General features: G+C 37.9%; 1 protein-coding gene across 4 annotated transcripts in view; it reads right to left on the bottom strand.

The window, feature by feature from the left end:
- LEKR1 (leucine, glutamate and lysine rich 1) overlaps positions 1-13359 on the bottom strand; it is a 58569-nt gene that overhangs the window by 15845 nt on the left and 29365 nt on the right. The window lies entirely within an intron of this gene.

Raw genomic sequence — 13359 nt, 5'->3', positions numbered from 1 at the left:
ACAGAAGCGAATGGACCTGGGCACTAAAAATGTTCCTGGGTTTATCTGTTCAGGTTTCTTCTACCACACAGGGGATGCTGATAGCACTCTTTGCTGGGTACATTGTGAGCTGCCTCAGACTGATGTCACCCAAGTTTATTTTTCCTCTCCTTGAAACAGCTCAACCCACTCCACAGAACACGAGAGGCAGACAACGCGATTTTTTAACAGTTTGAAAAGAATATTATTGCTGGGAAGAAGTAAAAAGTGTGTTTAATCACCATGTATAGCTTCTATCAGTATCACTCTGAAAAATCCAAGTGTTGCGTGAGAACCGACAATTAGAGGGGAGGTCTAAAATTATTCACTTCCAGTCATCATTCTTTGTATTTTTCTAATGCTTTTGCAGGGTATTAACTCACAAAATGTTAACACTGCAAAATGAAAAATGGCAAATGCTGAATTAAAAATGGCAAGTGGTAATTCACATGGAATTTTTCTTGCCCTGAATTTGGAAATCCAAGAGTCCACAATCATATACTGTCCTTAATCCCATCACAACAACCTCATCCACAAAGGAAAAAAAGCAAAACACAATAAACCAACAAACACCCTCCCCACTCCCCCCCCAGTATTCTTGAGATTATGCAAGTAATTTATCTCACACACAAACACAGGTGAAAGCCCCATGAGAAAAACTCAGACTGTGAAATGCTTTCCAATGGAAAAAGCGTCCCCTTCAAGAACAGTGAGCCCTCTCAGCCTGGAAAGCAGACTTTTTTTCTTTTTTCCCCCCTCAGAGGTTCTGCTTCATCATATTCATTCTGTACCCTATTTTCCATTCCAGGGATGATTATATTTGAAGTAGTCTATTTTCTCATGTTGCCATCCAGGTCTCCAAAAATACATCTTTTTATCAACCAAATTAACTGTCTCTTTCACCTCAAAGTATAGCAGGTGATGATTTATAAAAAAGTCACTACTATGGCAAAAGAACACAGCAGTGAATGAAGCAGCCAAGTGTACATGAAAATTCAATTTGTTTTGAAAGTGCAATATAAATTTGCTCAAATTTCTTTGCCCCTAAGAAGTATGGGATTTTCAGTCTCTATTTAAGACCTGTGACTATCACTGTGTGGCTGATACTCAAAAAAGAAAAAAACAAAACAAAACCAACCAGATTCAGGATAGCCTACTATTGAAATAAAAACATGACCTGAATCACTGGCCAGACAAAAACACAAGCTTACCTTTATTTCTGCCAATTTTTATGGATGCACCAGTACTTCTGCATTAAGCAGCAGAACACCACAAGCTCCCCACTTCCCCAGAGGTGAAGAGTAGGTTCTGTACAGAGACAGACAAAAGAACAGCAAGGATCTGCGTGGTTTGACTCGTATGGGCACACAGTTGGCTGGGGGAGAGCCAAGACCTCTCAGGAAAACTGTACTGATGCTGTCAAAAACACCGGTCTTGGCAGCAGCAGACAGAATAAAACACAGTGCAGCAACAGCCAAGCTAGGAGAGGCTTGAGGTGAAGGAGCAACAGTCAGCTCTAAGGAGGCATTCCTCCAAACATCACCTCCCTGACCACCATGCTCTGTGGCAGTAATCTGATTAACAGCACACACAGTTCTGCTGCAAGCTATTTAGCTAAAACTTGGTTCAACATTTTTTCATCAGCTCTCCCCATCCCTCCTTTCTCCATTATGACTATATGGTTTTTTGTGCAATGAGTTAAGCAATCAATAGCTTTGCAGACATTAGAAAGGAATTTTCCTGGAAACAATCAAATTGTTTCAGATTCTGCAGTTTTCAGCTTGATGGTAGTGCATGACCACAATAAATGGTGAGGGTAGTTCAACTGCTCGCCAAAACTTACAGTTTATATAGTGGTTTATAGTCTTTCGGTGCCCTCACTGTATTTCAGATTTGTGCCTGGAAGGCTAATCACATTTGCACTCAGTTTCATGTGAAAGAGCCACTGAGCTTCCATGTTTGCTGCTGAACAGAACTCATAAAGATAAATCACTGACAACTTCGGACTATTTAAAACCCATGTTTGTGTGATGATGCTGTTGCCAAAATTTCCTCTTGGCTGTTTTAAAGACTTCTCTGACAAACTCCCACTGTAATCAAAGCCATGCAGTTGCTATGTTATCTGTTATCTGTATCAAAAACTGCACAACAGATACTTGAACAAGCTTCAATGTTTCTGCTCAGAACTGGCATCTTCACCTTCTCTATAAATGGGAAGTTGTGGCCAAGTACAAAGGCAACAGCTGAGACCACCTGCAGTTACTTTTGTTTAGCTTCTTCAACTGGGCATTCTTCAGTAATGTATTGTTCTGTACACTTTTCCAAAGCTAAATAATTCAACCTTAATTTCCTGTCATTCATCCTGACATTGCCTTATGAAGTAAATGGCTCTGAATGCCTCCAGAAAAAGGAGAAACTTTGACTTCACACACCAAGCAGATGTTAAAACATGTGGGAACAATCTAACATTGACAACAGCAAGTTCTACTTCAATGTGACCGTTTTGTTAAAACAGATTAAGACCAAATTACTGTAGATCAGCACTACATAAAGGACAGCCCTTTGCCGTTCTTAGCATGGGGAAGACTGCTCCTGAGAAGATTTTTACAGGCATCTATTTTTGACAATTAAAAAAAAAAGTTATTATAGAAGATCTCTGACAATTATTAATAACTGTGGTCTTTTTCCTTCTTCTGAGACATGGAATATGGATGCAAGTTCTGGAATAAAGGAGAGGTATAATGCTTATTTTGGTTCTAGTACTTTGGGTGGTCTCTTTCAGCTCTGTTTCTTCTTTTACTCAATTTGTTTTGAGAAGTTTTCATAATGACTGAGCACTGGACAGTTTTTCATGAAGGAGTAGATGGATTCAATTATATGTCTGGTTTCTGAAAGTCTCTAGAGAGAGTTCCCACCAAAGTCAACAGGAGCTGGTTAGCAGAAAGTCTGAGGGATCAGACCCATAGCCACAGAGACTAAATAACACAGATTTCAATGAAGTTTGAAAGACATAGTAAAAATGAGGAAGCTAATAAGGAAAATGGTAACACAAATGGGAGCTTATGCTGAAAACTTGTTGAATAAAGAAAAATATAATTAAATGCTTACATAAAAGTGTTTTCCAGCAATAGAATAAAGCTTGTTGTGAAATACACAAAACCAAGAAAAAGCACTCACGCTCTTTAATACTGATACTCATTTTAAAGCCTTAAGTACCACATTTTGAAGAATAATCAGTCCAAATACATCTCAATATTATTCATGTTTAATTTTACTTATCTTTGCGATTCACAATGGATCTTGCCATAAACACAACAGCCAACAGAAACCTTCCAGGCAGCACATCTCCTGAGCTCTGCCTCCAAAAAAGGGCAAAAGACGGGTAAGGGCAGAGACTGCCTCCCCTGCATTTCTGTGTTTTAGCAGTATCACATTCCCAATAATGTAAGACATTCTCAATAATGTAAGATGGATACTACAGGGCACAGCATAGAACACATGCAAAGAAAAGATGTGAAGAACTAAAGAAAAAGAACCAAAGATGGTGACTGTTTTCCCTTATTTGGGTGAATTCCCATAAATGCAGCCCACAGTGTCTTCAAAACACCAAGCAGAGAGTCTGCTCAGAAAGGGGTTTTGGGAATTTAGCCACCCAGTCTGCATCCTCTCCAGCTGCCTGGCCAACAGCACGGTGCTGAATGAAGGCTCCAGTTCCTGCTTTGAAAATAGCAACAACTGGTAAAGATTTCAGTGTGTGTGTGTGGGAGCACTGTGAACTATATTCATATTGGGTAAGCAACCACTCTGGAAAGCATCAACTTCGCAGCTAATTTGTAACAGATTCACAATGATATCAGTTCAGAAGCACGCATGATACAAATGTGTAATTTTCTACTTTTCCTGCAAAACCTACAAAAAAATGCAAGATAGTTTCTGAACATTTTGATCGCATTTAAATAAAAGCCCAGTGGTTTATACACACATAAGAAAAGGAAAATTATTTGCCAGTAGTTAAGACTTTCTAGAGTGGTTAACATGCACAGCTCAAATAGATACTGCCATTGAAGACATGCAGACCCCAGTCATTACTTGAGATCCTTTTGCCTTTGCAGCACCAGCACAGCACTATTTAGGTCAATGCCTGTCATGGTATGAATCTGTTCTGTATCGCTAAGTCTCTGGTCTAAAATGACTGTGCCTACCTAAGAATAAACACATGTCTACAAAGTTTATGTGCTTCCAGTTTCAGAAACACGGTTCATTTCTTACTACCTGGCTGGGGATTCCAAACAAGTGGATTTGCTACTTCTAACCATATCACTACACTACAGCACACAGAAAACAGCACAGGGAGAAAGTAGTTTCATTTTCCCTTTATTTAAGCATGGTTTGAGAAACAACTGGCAAATAGTTTGGTTTAAACAAGAAAAGCTCTGACTCATCATACCAGTCACTGATGAGAAGGAACTGCTGGGGCAGTCCCCTTCACACTCTCATTGAGAAGCAGAAAGGCTGTGTAGGCTGCCAATCCTGCCCTCCAGTCCCACTGACTAGAAATACCCAGTCTCAAAGCACATGTACCAGCAGTAGAAAATGACTTGCAGAAGAATGACAGATTAAGATATTTTTTATTTTATCAAGCTTTACAAAATTCTCATCATGATTCAGCTGGGTACAGATTCACAGAGAGGATGGCTGGAAGGGACCTCTGTGGCCACACAGTTGGACCTTTTGCCCAGAGCAGCACTGCTGACAAAACCAGACTAGGGTATCTGTGGTTTTATTCATCTGAGTCATGCAGACCCCAAAGGCTGGAGACTCCCTCAGCACTTTGAGCAGCCTCTTCCCATGCTGTGCCACCTTTTAATGAAAAAGCTTTTCTCAGTGTCCAGCTTGAAGCTCCACAGCTGTGGCCAGTGTCCCCTGCCTTATTACCACCTGCCACTTCACTAGAGAGTTTGGACCCACCACCTTCCCCTCTTGGCACTTCCAAACTGCTGTTGGGTCCCCTCAGCCAGCTGGGACCAGCCTGGCTTTCACCATGATACAGTTTCCTTTGTTAAATTAATCTCTTTTTAGAAACTATGTTTTTAAAGGCTTGGTCCATACACACATGAACCCTGTGGGACAGTCCCTGTATTACCTCAGATCAAGATAATATTTGTCATGCTGTTAGACTGAAGGACACCTTTCTGAGGCTGGTAGGGGCAAGAAGCACCCTTCATTGGGGGAACAGTGAGCAGCAGTTAGGCTCTTCCAGGCACAGAACAGACTGGCTGGAACAGAAACTCAAAGGAGTCACGATACTGCCATAAAGGAACTGAGAGAGAGGGAGAGCTGTGCAAATTCAGCCCAATAATGTTACAGGTATGGGCAGAAAGAAACAGAGAATCCAAGGGGTCAGGAAAATACTGGTAGCACAAAACTGGAAGACAGACTGGAGACTGAAATGGTCAGAGTGGAACCCAGCTCCTGTTGTTAAATTTCTCTGGAATTCTGAGAAACAGGAGGTTGTAGGTATTCTTTAAAACCTACTCCTTGTAGGGAGCAACCTATAAGGCTGTGAATATTGGTGATGACCTGTGTCAAAAGGGGTAAATATATTTTCCTTATAACATTGATGTGAGTCCAAATTCAGATGTACACTTAACAAAGATACCTTTAAGTACATTTATTTAAAAAACATAGTAGAGAAGCTGTGGGAAATACGTAATATCTACATGAAAAAGTACCATCAGAGTAGGAATAATTTGCCTCACTGTGTATTTCTAAGGAGGCCAAAGAAATTAACTAAATACTCAAAGTCCTTGCATGCACAGAACTATTTATTTATAATATTTCATGTACTATGTTCTCTAAGATAAATTATTTTTTGTATACACAAGTACTTCTTTTCATTTGTGACTCACAAGCACAAGCCTGTCTGGAAGAAGCCCAGGGATGGACTCCAGCCATATAGATTTATGTCTTTTCCGGAGGCCTGACCAGTGCCATTAGGAAGTCCCTAAATCATTAAAACTGCCAGGAACTGGGAGGATGTGCCAGAAAAACGAGTGCCTGTCTCTTATCTCCCCCAGCATATGTTGCTGACCACTGCCAGGACTGGGCTTTCTGCACCTCTGGTCTGAGCTAGTATGTTAGTTCTTTCATGTTCGCATGTAAAAGCCACCACAGAAAAAGCAAGGGAAGGAACCAGATTCTAAGTAGTTTTGAACGATACAAATCTAGAAAACCCTCAGTGCCCTCAACTGAATAAGCCAGCAACTGCATACACAATGCAAACATCATGGCAATTTTCCCCAAGACCTTCTGAAGTGTTTAATTAGAGAAACAACACTATCTCAGCAAACCCTACTCCCCTCTCTCCCCCTATTCACCCAGTGGCATGCTACAAGCACTTCCATGGTCACAGGGATTGCTTACATGGTATTTGCTTAGCCATGGCCAGGGTTCACACTGACATCAAAGGATTTGCTCCTTAAGCCTTAATTTTCTGTACATGTTTCTGCTTTTTTTAACCCAAGCTAATTTGGAAACATCAGAATTGGACCTACAGACCTGCGTCTCCTCCTATGTATTAAAATGGATTTGAAATACTGTCACTTACCTATTGTCTGGGAAAACTGAAGACGGGTAAATGGAACTTCTGACCTTAGTCTTCCTTGCAGACAGACTATATATTGTACACTTCCTTTAACATCGATTCCTGCTTTTCCCCAAGAAACAAAGTGGGGGTCTTCTGTAACTAAAAATCCCAACACCTAGTCGAAGAGAACTATGATGCTGTTCTTTCCATCGTATTCATGTTTCCTCTTCCACTTCAAGAGACTGCTGAAAAGCACTAATGAGCAATTGCTTCTTCTAACCCATATGTCACATTCTGTTCAAACACCAATACCACATTCCCCAGCTCTCAGCCTCCAAATTCTTAGTACTGCAGCTGGAATTAATAAAAACATATTTCAGCAGTATTTGTAGTATGAATAGTGGATATTTGAACTGCAGCCTACCTAAAACTACAGGAAACTATTCTCTCTTTGGATTTTCAAAGATCTTCAAAGCAGTGTTTGAAGTGTCATTAAAGCCACTTCATGTCGATGAAAATACTTCTCCTTCTTTCCATGAAAAGTGCTAACATTCCCCACTCACACTACCCAGCTACTCCTACAGCTGCCTGCGTTTTTTAATCATCTTTCATTAGTCTTATTATGTCAGCAGACCACTGCTAAATTTATATTTAGTAACTTAAGTAGCCCATGAAGAAGTAGCATCAAAAGATTTAAAAGACAGATTTCATGTGCATAGCTAGCAATTTAAACCCATACAGAGGTAAAACCTGTAACTATAAATGGGCTAAAGGAAAACTGCAATCACTTTGTGAAGAAAAATTATGTGATTAAGTGAAGGAAATGATTTGGCTGATAATAAAAATGAAAGCACAGATTATCAGTTCCTCTTTTTTAGGATCGTGGGCTACTGCAGCTCTTCTGCCACTCTCAAACCTAGGAGTACAGACAAAGACACTACCACAAGGCATTATTGCCTTTTGTTTATTCGTTTTGTGAGACTATTTGATTAGACAATTACTGAGCAGACTTCACCCTGCACTGAGCTTTTTTTCAAGACCTGTCATCTCTAGCTAACTGGATGATGCACTGTGAGTCTGAAGAGTGGGATGAAACCAGCAATCAAATTCACCTCTCTGGCAAAGTGTAACCCACAAAGATCATTTTTGGAAAGACATGAAAAGCACCAGAACAAAGAAAAAAATAGAAATGAATCTTAGTTTCAGCTCTTGCAAATGACTACTATCGTATGAGATATTCAATAATTTACATTTCTGTGATAAATACACAAAACAATAATCTTCAAAGTATTGGCTGCAGAAAGGAAAATTCAAAACATTTAAATCACAAATCCTGATAGGGTTTTATTTTCCTAGAGAACTGAGCTATTTCAGTACCAAAAAGGGATATTATGTTCAAAGTAGTCTGTAAGGGTAAAAAACACAAACCAAATCACATCACACCCCACTCCATGGCTGACATTCTAGATCTTGCTGATTTCTTTCACACTGACTTTACACGGTGTAATTCGCTACCTGGAACTGATTTTCACTAAGATCAGGTAAGGCAATGACAAAAGAAGAGTTGTTAGTTCCTACTGATTTATTTTAATACAATGGCAAACTCATATAATATTTAATGCTTGTTTCATTAAAAAAATCATGTTGTCTTTCAAAGAGAACATTTTTATCATCAGTGTGTTAGCCAGCCTTATGACCCCATCCAGCAACAAGTTCCACTTAGAAAGCCTTCTTCAAATGCATATGGATTTATGTTTTACTGATCTATTCATGCAAGGTAGAACAAAAATGCCTGAGTTAGACGTTTTTCTGCCTTGAAATCTCCTTGATATCCACATCAAACACTTTACTGCTTCTTAATAACTGATTTATTATGAAGTAACTGTTATTTTTTTATTCATAAAAAAAAGTTTAAAAATGCCTCACATAAAACATCAACCTGCTTAGCTAATATTTTATCTGTTCATTAAGATTTCACAGTTCTAATACTATGTATGAATTCCAATATGTACAAATTCCAATATATGCTGTTTTATTTGTCTTTTCTACACAAAATGTTGGCTATTTCCAGTTCTTATTATGAGCTTAAAAAACAAATCCAACACATGCAAAATAAGTAAACAGTAAATCAAAATCAAACAGCACAGCATGATAGGCAGCCATCATGGTGACTCTTCTGCTCAAATATTACAGCAAGATGCCTGAGAATCCACACAGTCACACTAACCACTTCATGGACCTCTTGAGGGAAGGAGTAACTCCATAGAGCACTGTAAATTTTCAATCCTCTTTATAAACATAAAGAAGCAGCCTCCAAAATATTCCCTTTCAGTGGATAGGGGAAAAAATAAAACAGAAAACAACAACAAAAATAAAGTAAAAAGAGAAAGAGAAAAAAAAGAAAAAAATGAAGAAAAGAAAAAAGAGAAAAGGGAAAAGGGAAAAGAAAAAGGATAAAAAAAGGAAAAACAAAAAAGAAAAAAGAAAGAAACAAAAAAGAAAAAAGAAATAAAGAAAAAAAAAAGAAGAAAGAAAAAAAGAAGAAAAAAGAAAGAAAAAGAAGAAAAACCATAGATGGCAGCTCTTGGCTGGCTTTCCAATGCCAGCAGTGGAAAAAACTAATAAAGATGTAAGCATGGATAAAACTTTTCCAGAATTTTCTAACATTTTAGGCTTCTTTCAAGACTCATGTCTTCGCTTTCACTTATGTCACATCAAAGTGCAAAATACTAATTTAGTTCAATAAATCCCAAATTTTTCCTCTCATCAAAACCAGAACTCTATTGTTGCTCATATTAATGCTGAATTCCAAGGGCAGTGTAACTGCTGAGAGCTGAATCACAAACATCCTCCCCAGATTAACTTGGAGGAGTATTCTTAATGAAAGAAGACATTTTGGAAAGTTAACAGGAAGTTTACATTCCAGCCTTGAGACATGATTCCCACCACCTGGGCTGCCAATTAATGTCTTTGCTTTGTCATTTCCTATAGAAGTCAACAAACTCACCAGGTGATAAGCAAGTCTTGTTAACACTATCTGGAAGAAAAGTAAGCGAGTGTTCTTCCTGTCCACAGGCAGGATGGAAGAAATAAAGGCAGAAAGAGGCATACCCATTATCTCCAGTATGTTACAGCCCCAAACACCTAGCCATCAGAGAGGGATTCAACCCCGTCACTACAAATACAACTTCTTAAACCATAAACATGGAACAGAAAGTCCTTTTTCAGAGAACAGAAGATTGTTTTCAATTTTTTTGCAGCGCAAGATTTAAATGTAAAATCCAATGACTTTTCCAGCCACCCCACCTTTGTGAAAGCTATGGATGTTTTTCCTGGAATTTACTCCATTCTTCATGGAGTAAAAAATGGGCAAAACTGAAAAAGAAAGTGTATTTTTACAATGCATGTGAGCAAACTATTTACTCATTGTTTACAGGAACCTCTGAAGTAAATAGCTTTACAAAACCAAAAAGGAAACTCAAAGGGTCATATAGCATAAAAGTAACAATACAAATATCTTATGTAATGATACTACAGCACATATTTGAAAACTTAAAAAGATGGTTTTCTTAGGCTCAAGGCCGCCCTGGATCAAGGAGATACACACAAAGAAGATAAATTAACCTGTAATTACTCTTCTAGAGCTCCTGCTCCTTCCTTTGAACTTCACTGTGTTTTTCAGCAGTGAGAACAAGATCCTGAATTAAATGGACTTCAGGCTTTCTGTAACAGCAGCAAATGTCAACATTCCAGTTACCAAGAATGCCTGTGAACTACCAATGAATTCATGGGAAGTTTCACATGCCCACATACAGCCACCTCACCAAAAAAAATTAACTCAGTAATGTGCAAGATTATCTGAGTTACACTGAATGTGGCATCTTACAAAAAGTAAAATCTACACTTCCAGATATTGTACAAAGTTCTTAAGGAACAACAACAGTCTGCACACCAGCACTGCCAATTTAACTTGTGCCACCCACAGGTGTTTATTTCATAGGAAATTAAAAGACTTCAACACAAACAAAATGTCAAAGTATTCTTCAGAAGGCACTATTTTTTGCACGAGATTATTTTATTTTGACTAATCCCATCTAAAAGAAAAATGCATGTAAAATTTAATTATATTTTCCTCAAGGCAGGCAGGTGGTAGACCCAGTTTGAAAGGTGCAGAAGCTCAAATTTCTAGAGAAAGGTAAATAATAAATGATCTATTTGCTTATGACTTATCACTACTTGTGACTATTCCTACAATGACAGAAGATAAGATAATCCTGAAAAGTAAGTTTAAAGTCTGGTTATATTGAACATATTAAAAAAGCCAAGTATTAGGGCAAAATGAGCATTTTATGTATACTGTTTCTTCACACGGTGACCAAAACATCACACTACATAAGCACATAAGAAGTACATACCAAAATGTTGCTGTATGAATTCTGAAGAGTATCTGTGACAGCTACCTGAGTGACACTGCAAGTATCAGCACTTATAGAACATCCATACTGCTGTACAAGTGATCTTTCAGTTGCTCTGCATGGCACAAGACCACAGTAATGACCAAATGAACTTTCTTTCCCTAAATGATACTCTACTACAAGATAAAGGAAAGCTTAATCAACCAGAATAAATCATTGCTGTAGGTTTTACTGCAGGATCTGCAGTTAATGCTGTTTTTGAGACAGTCACGTTGGCTATCTTCTTTTGAGTGATACTATCTGCTTCAGCAATTTCTAGTAAACTAAGAGCCTCTCAGCTCCATCTCTAAGGTTACTTCAGCATAAGTAAAGAAAGAAAGTGAATGTTGAGAAATGAATGGCATAGAATATTCCAAGGGATATAATTTACAAATTATGGACTGTGGCATTGTAATAGTCAATCTGGCAGTCACACATGTACACAGATTGAGATAAACCATGAATCCCTCAATGGAAGAGAAACACTTGCCTTTTGAAAAGAAGTGATGCATTTTTAGCACCTTTTCCAAACAAGTTTAAAGTAAAACATGAGGAGTCATAGGCAAACTTATGCTTCTGGGACAAGCAATGTAATTTAGTTAACCAGTGCAACTAATTAACTCCTTCAGTTTTGTCTTTTCTAGCAATGTAATCTTGAGTTTATTTGGGATTTTGACTTTTTTATTACTATTTTTTACCCAGACACTTCTCTGGGTAATATATATATATATATATATACACACACACACACACACACACACATATAATGCATACTAGATATATGTAATGTAAATATAATATTGACAATTTTCTTTATTACTGTTTTTTACCCAGACACCTGTCTGGGTAATATATATATATATAAAATGCATACTAGATATATGTAATGTAAATATAATATTGAAATTATTTACTTTTCTTGCAGAACAATCAACATAGTAGATACTATTTATATACTACCAACATTTTATTTCACGTCTCCTAAAAATTCTCCAAGTGATTTTATATACAAGCCAAACAGAAAGGTAAGAAAATTCACAACTGTCCAATGGTGTGGTCAAGATTGTCTTTAAATTTATTTTTTAAACAGAATTTATGCATTTCTTTCCATTTATTCAGATCTTCAGAAAGAGATAATGCAGCTTATGTCTGACAGCTTAACACTTTTAAGGCAATTCCCAATCTCACCTGCCAGAGTTTACTCTGAACAGAGAACCAGGTAAGAAGAAGTAGCTACAATCAGACAATTAGCCTACTGAAAAATGCCATGGGCAAGTTTTTGAGATACCGGAACACTTAGCAGCTCCCCAAGAAAAAAAAAAAAAAGGAGAAACAAAAGTGGATGCTGTGAATAGTCCACAGAATATTTTCAGAGCAAAAGGTAATTGACCTTCTTCCATTGAGGTTTTTTTTTAATAAATACCACAAAAACAAAGACATATTAAGTCTGTCTCTTATATGGACACTGTCTGGAAAATTATGTCAAATTATGTACTCATTTCTACCATCCAAATGCATCACTGCTGGAACTTTCTTAACAGTACTGTTATACAGTGACAGAAATAAAGACTGTTCTCAGCAACACAGGTTGGTAACTCACTGGATGGTATCTGCAGTCTCACATTTGTTATTACCGCTGGTATTGAAGCATCAGTCAAATTCCTTCACCACGACTAGCATTGAGACCTACTGCTTTAAATTTGACATTATATACTTGCATAAGGCAGCCTGGTTATTGCTGCGCCAGTGTGATGACTCAAACCTGTGCTCAGAACATCACAACCTCTATATGTTTTCACGATCTTAAAATGTCTCTAGGCCAGCACTATGAATGCAATGCAGCTCTAAAAAGAAGAGATTCAAGAGATACTAATACAAATAATCCTTTTGTAATGAGTCATTGTCTCAAAAGAGCTCTGAAGATATTAAAATTTCAAGTGCTATCACTGCTCTTACAGTTTCCCAAGAGGACTCCCTAGATTCTTGAGACACACTATCAAGGGCAAAACATTACATAGCCTTAAGTTTAATAAATTCATAAGAAAAAGATACTGCCTTAGCCTGAGTGACTTTTCAGTTCTGTTGACGATAGCCAAAAATCCTTCCTGGTCTTCCACTCAAAATGTGAGCATTTATTTTCATTTTAATCTCAGAGCCTTCTCCCTGATGTTTTACATAAGACTGACAATTAACAGCATAACTACATTACCAACATCTTCACTGTTTTCCTCCCTTCCTTCATTTTTCCCCTCCCACTCAGCTGACTCGTGTTCCCAGCAGGGTAACAGACTCCTCAGAATG

The sequence above is a fragment of the Neopsephotus bourkii genome, unplaced genomic scaffold, assembly GCF_033783945.1.
Source record: "Neopsephotus bourkii isolate Nb327-2 ecotype Australia unplaced genomic scaffold, CSIRO-AGI_Nbou_v1 NB_1574, whole genome shotgun sequence".
In the NCBI taxonomy this organism is placed as follows: Eukaryota; Metazoa; Chordata; class Aves; order Psittaciformes; family Psittacidae; genus Neopsephotus; species Neopsephotus bourkii.
This window is presented reverse-complemented; position numbering and strand designations above follow the sequence as displayed.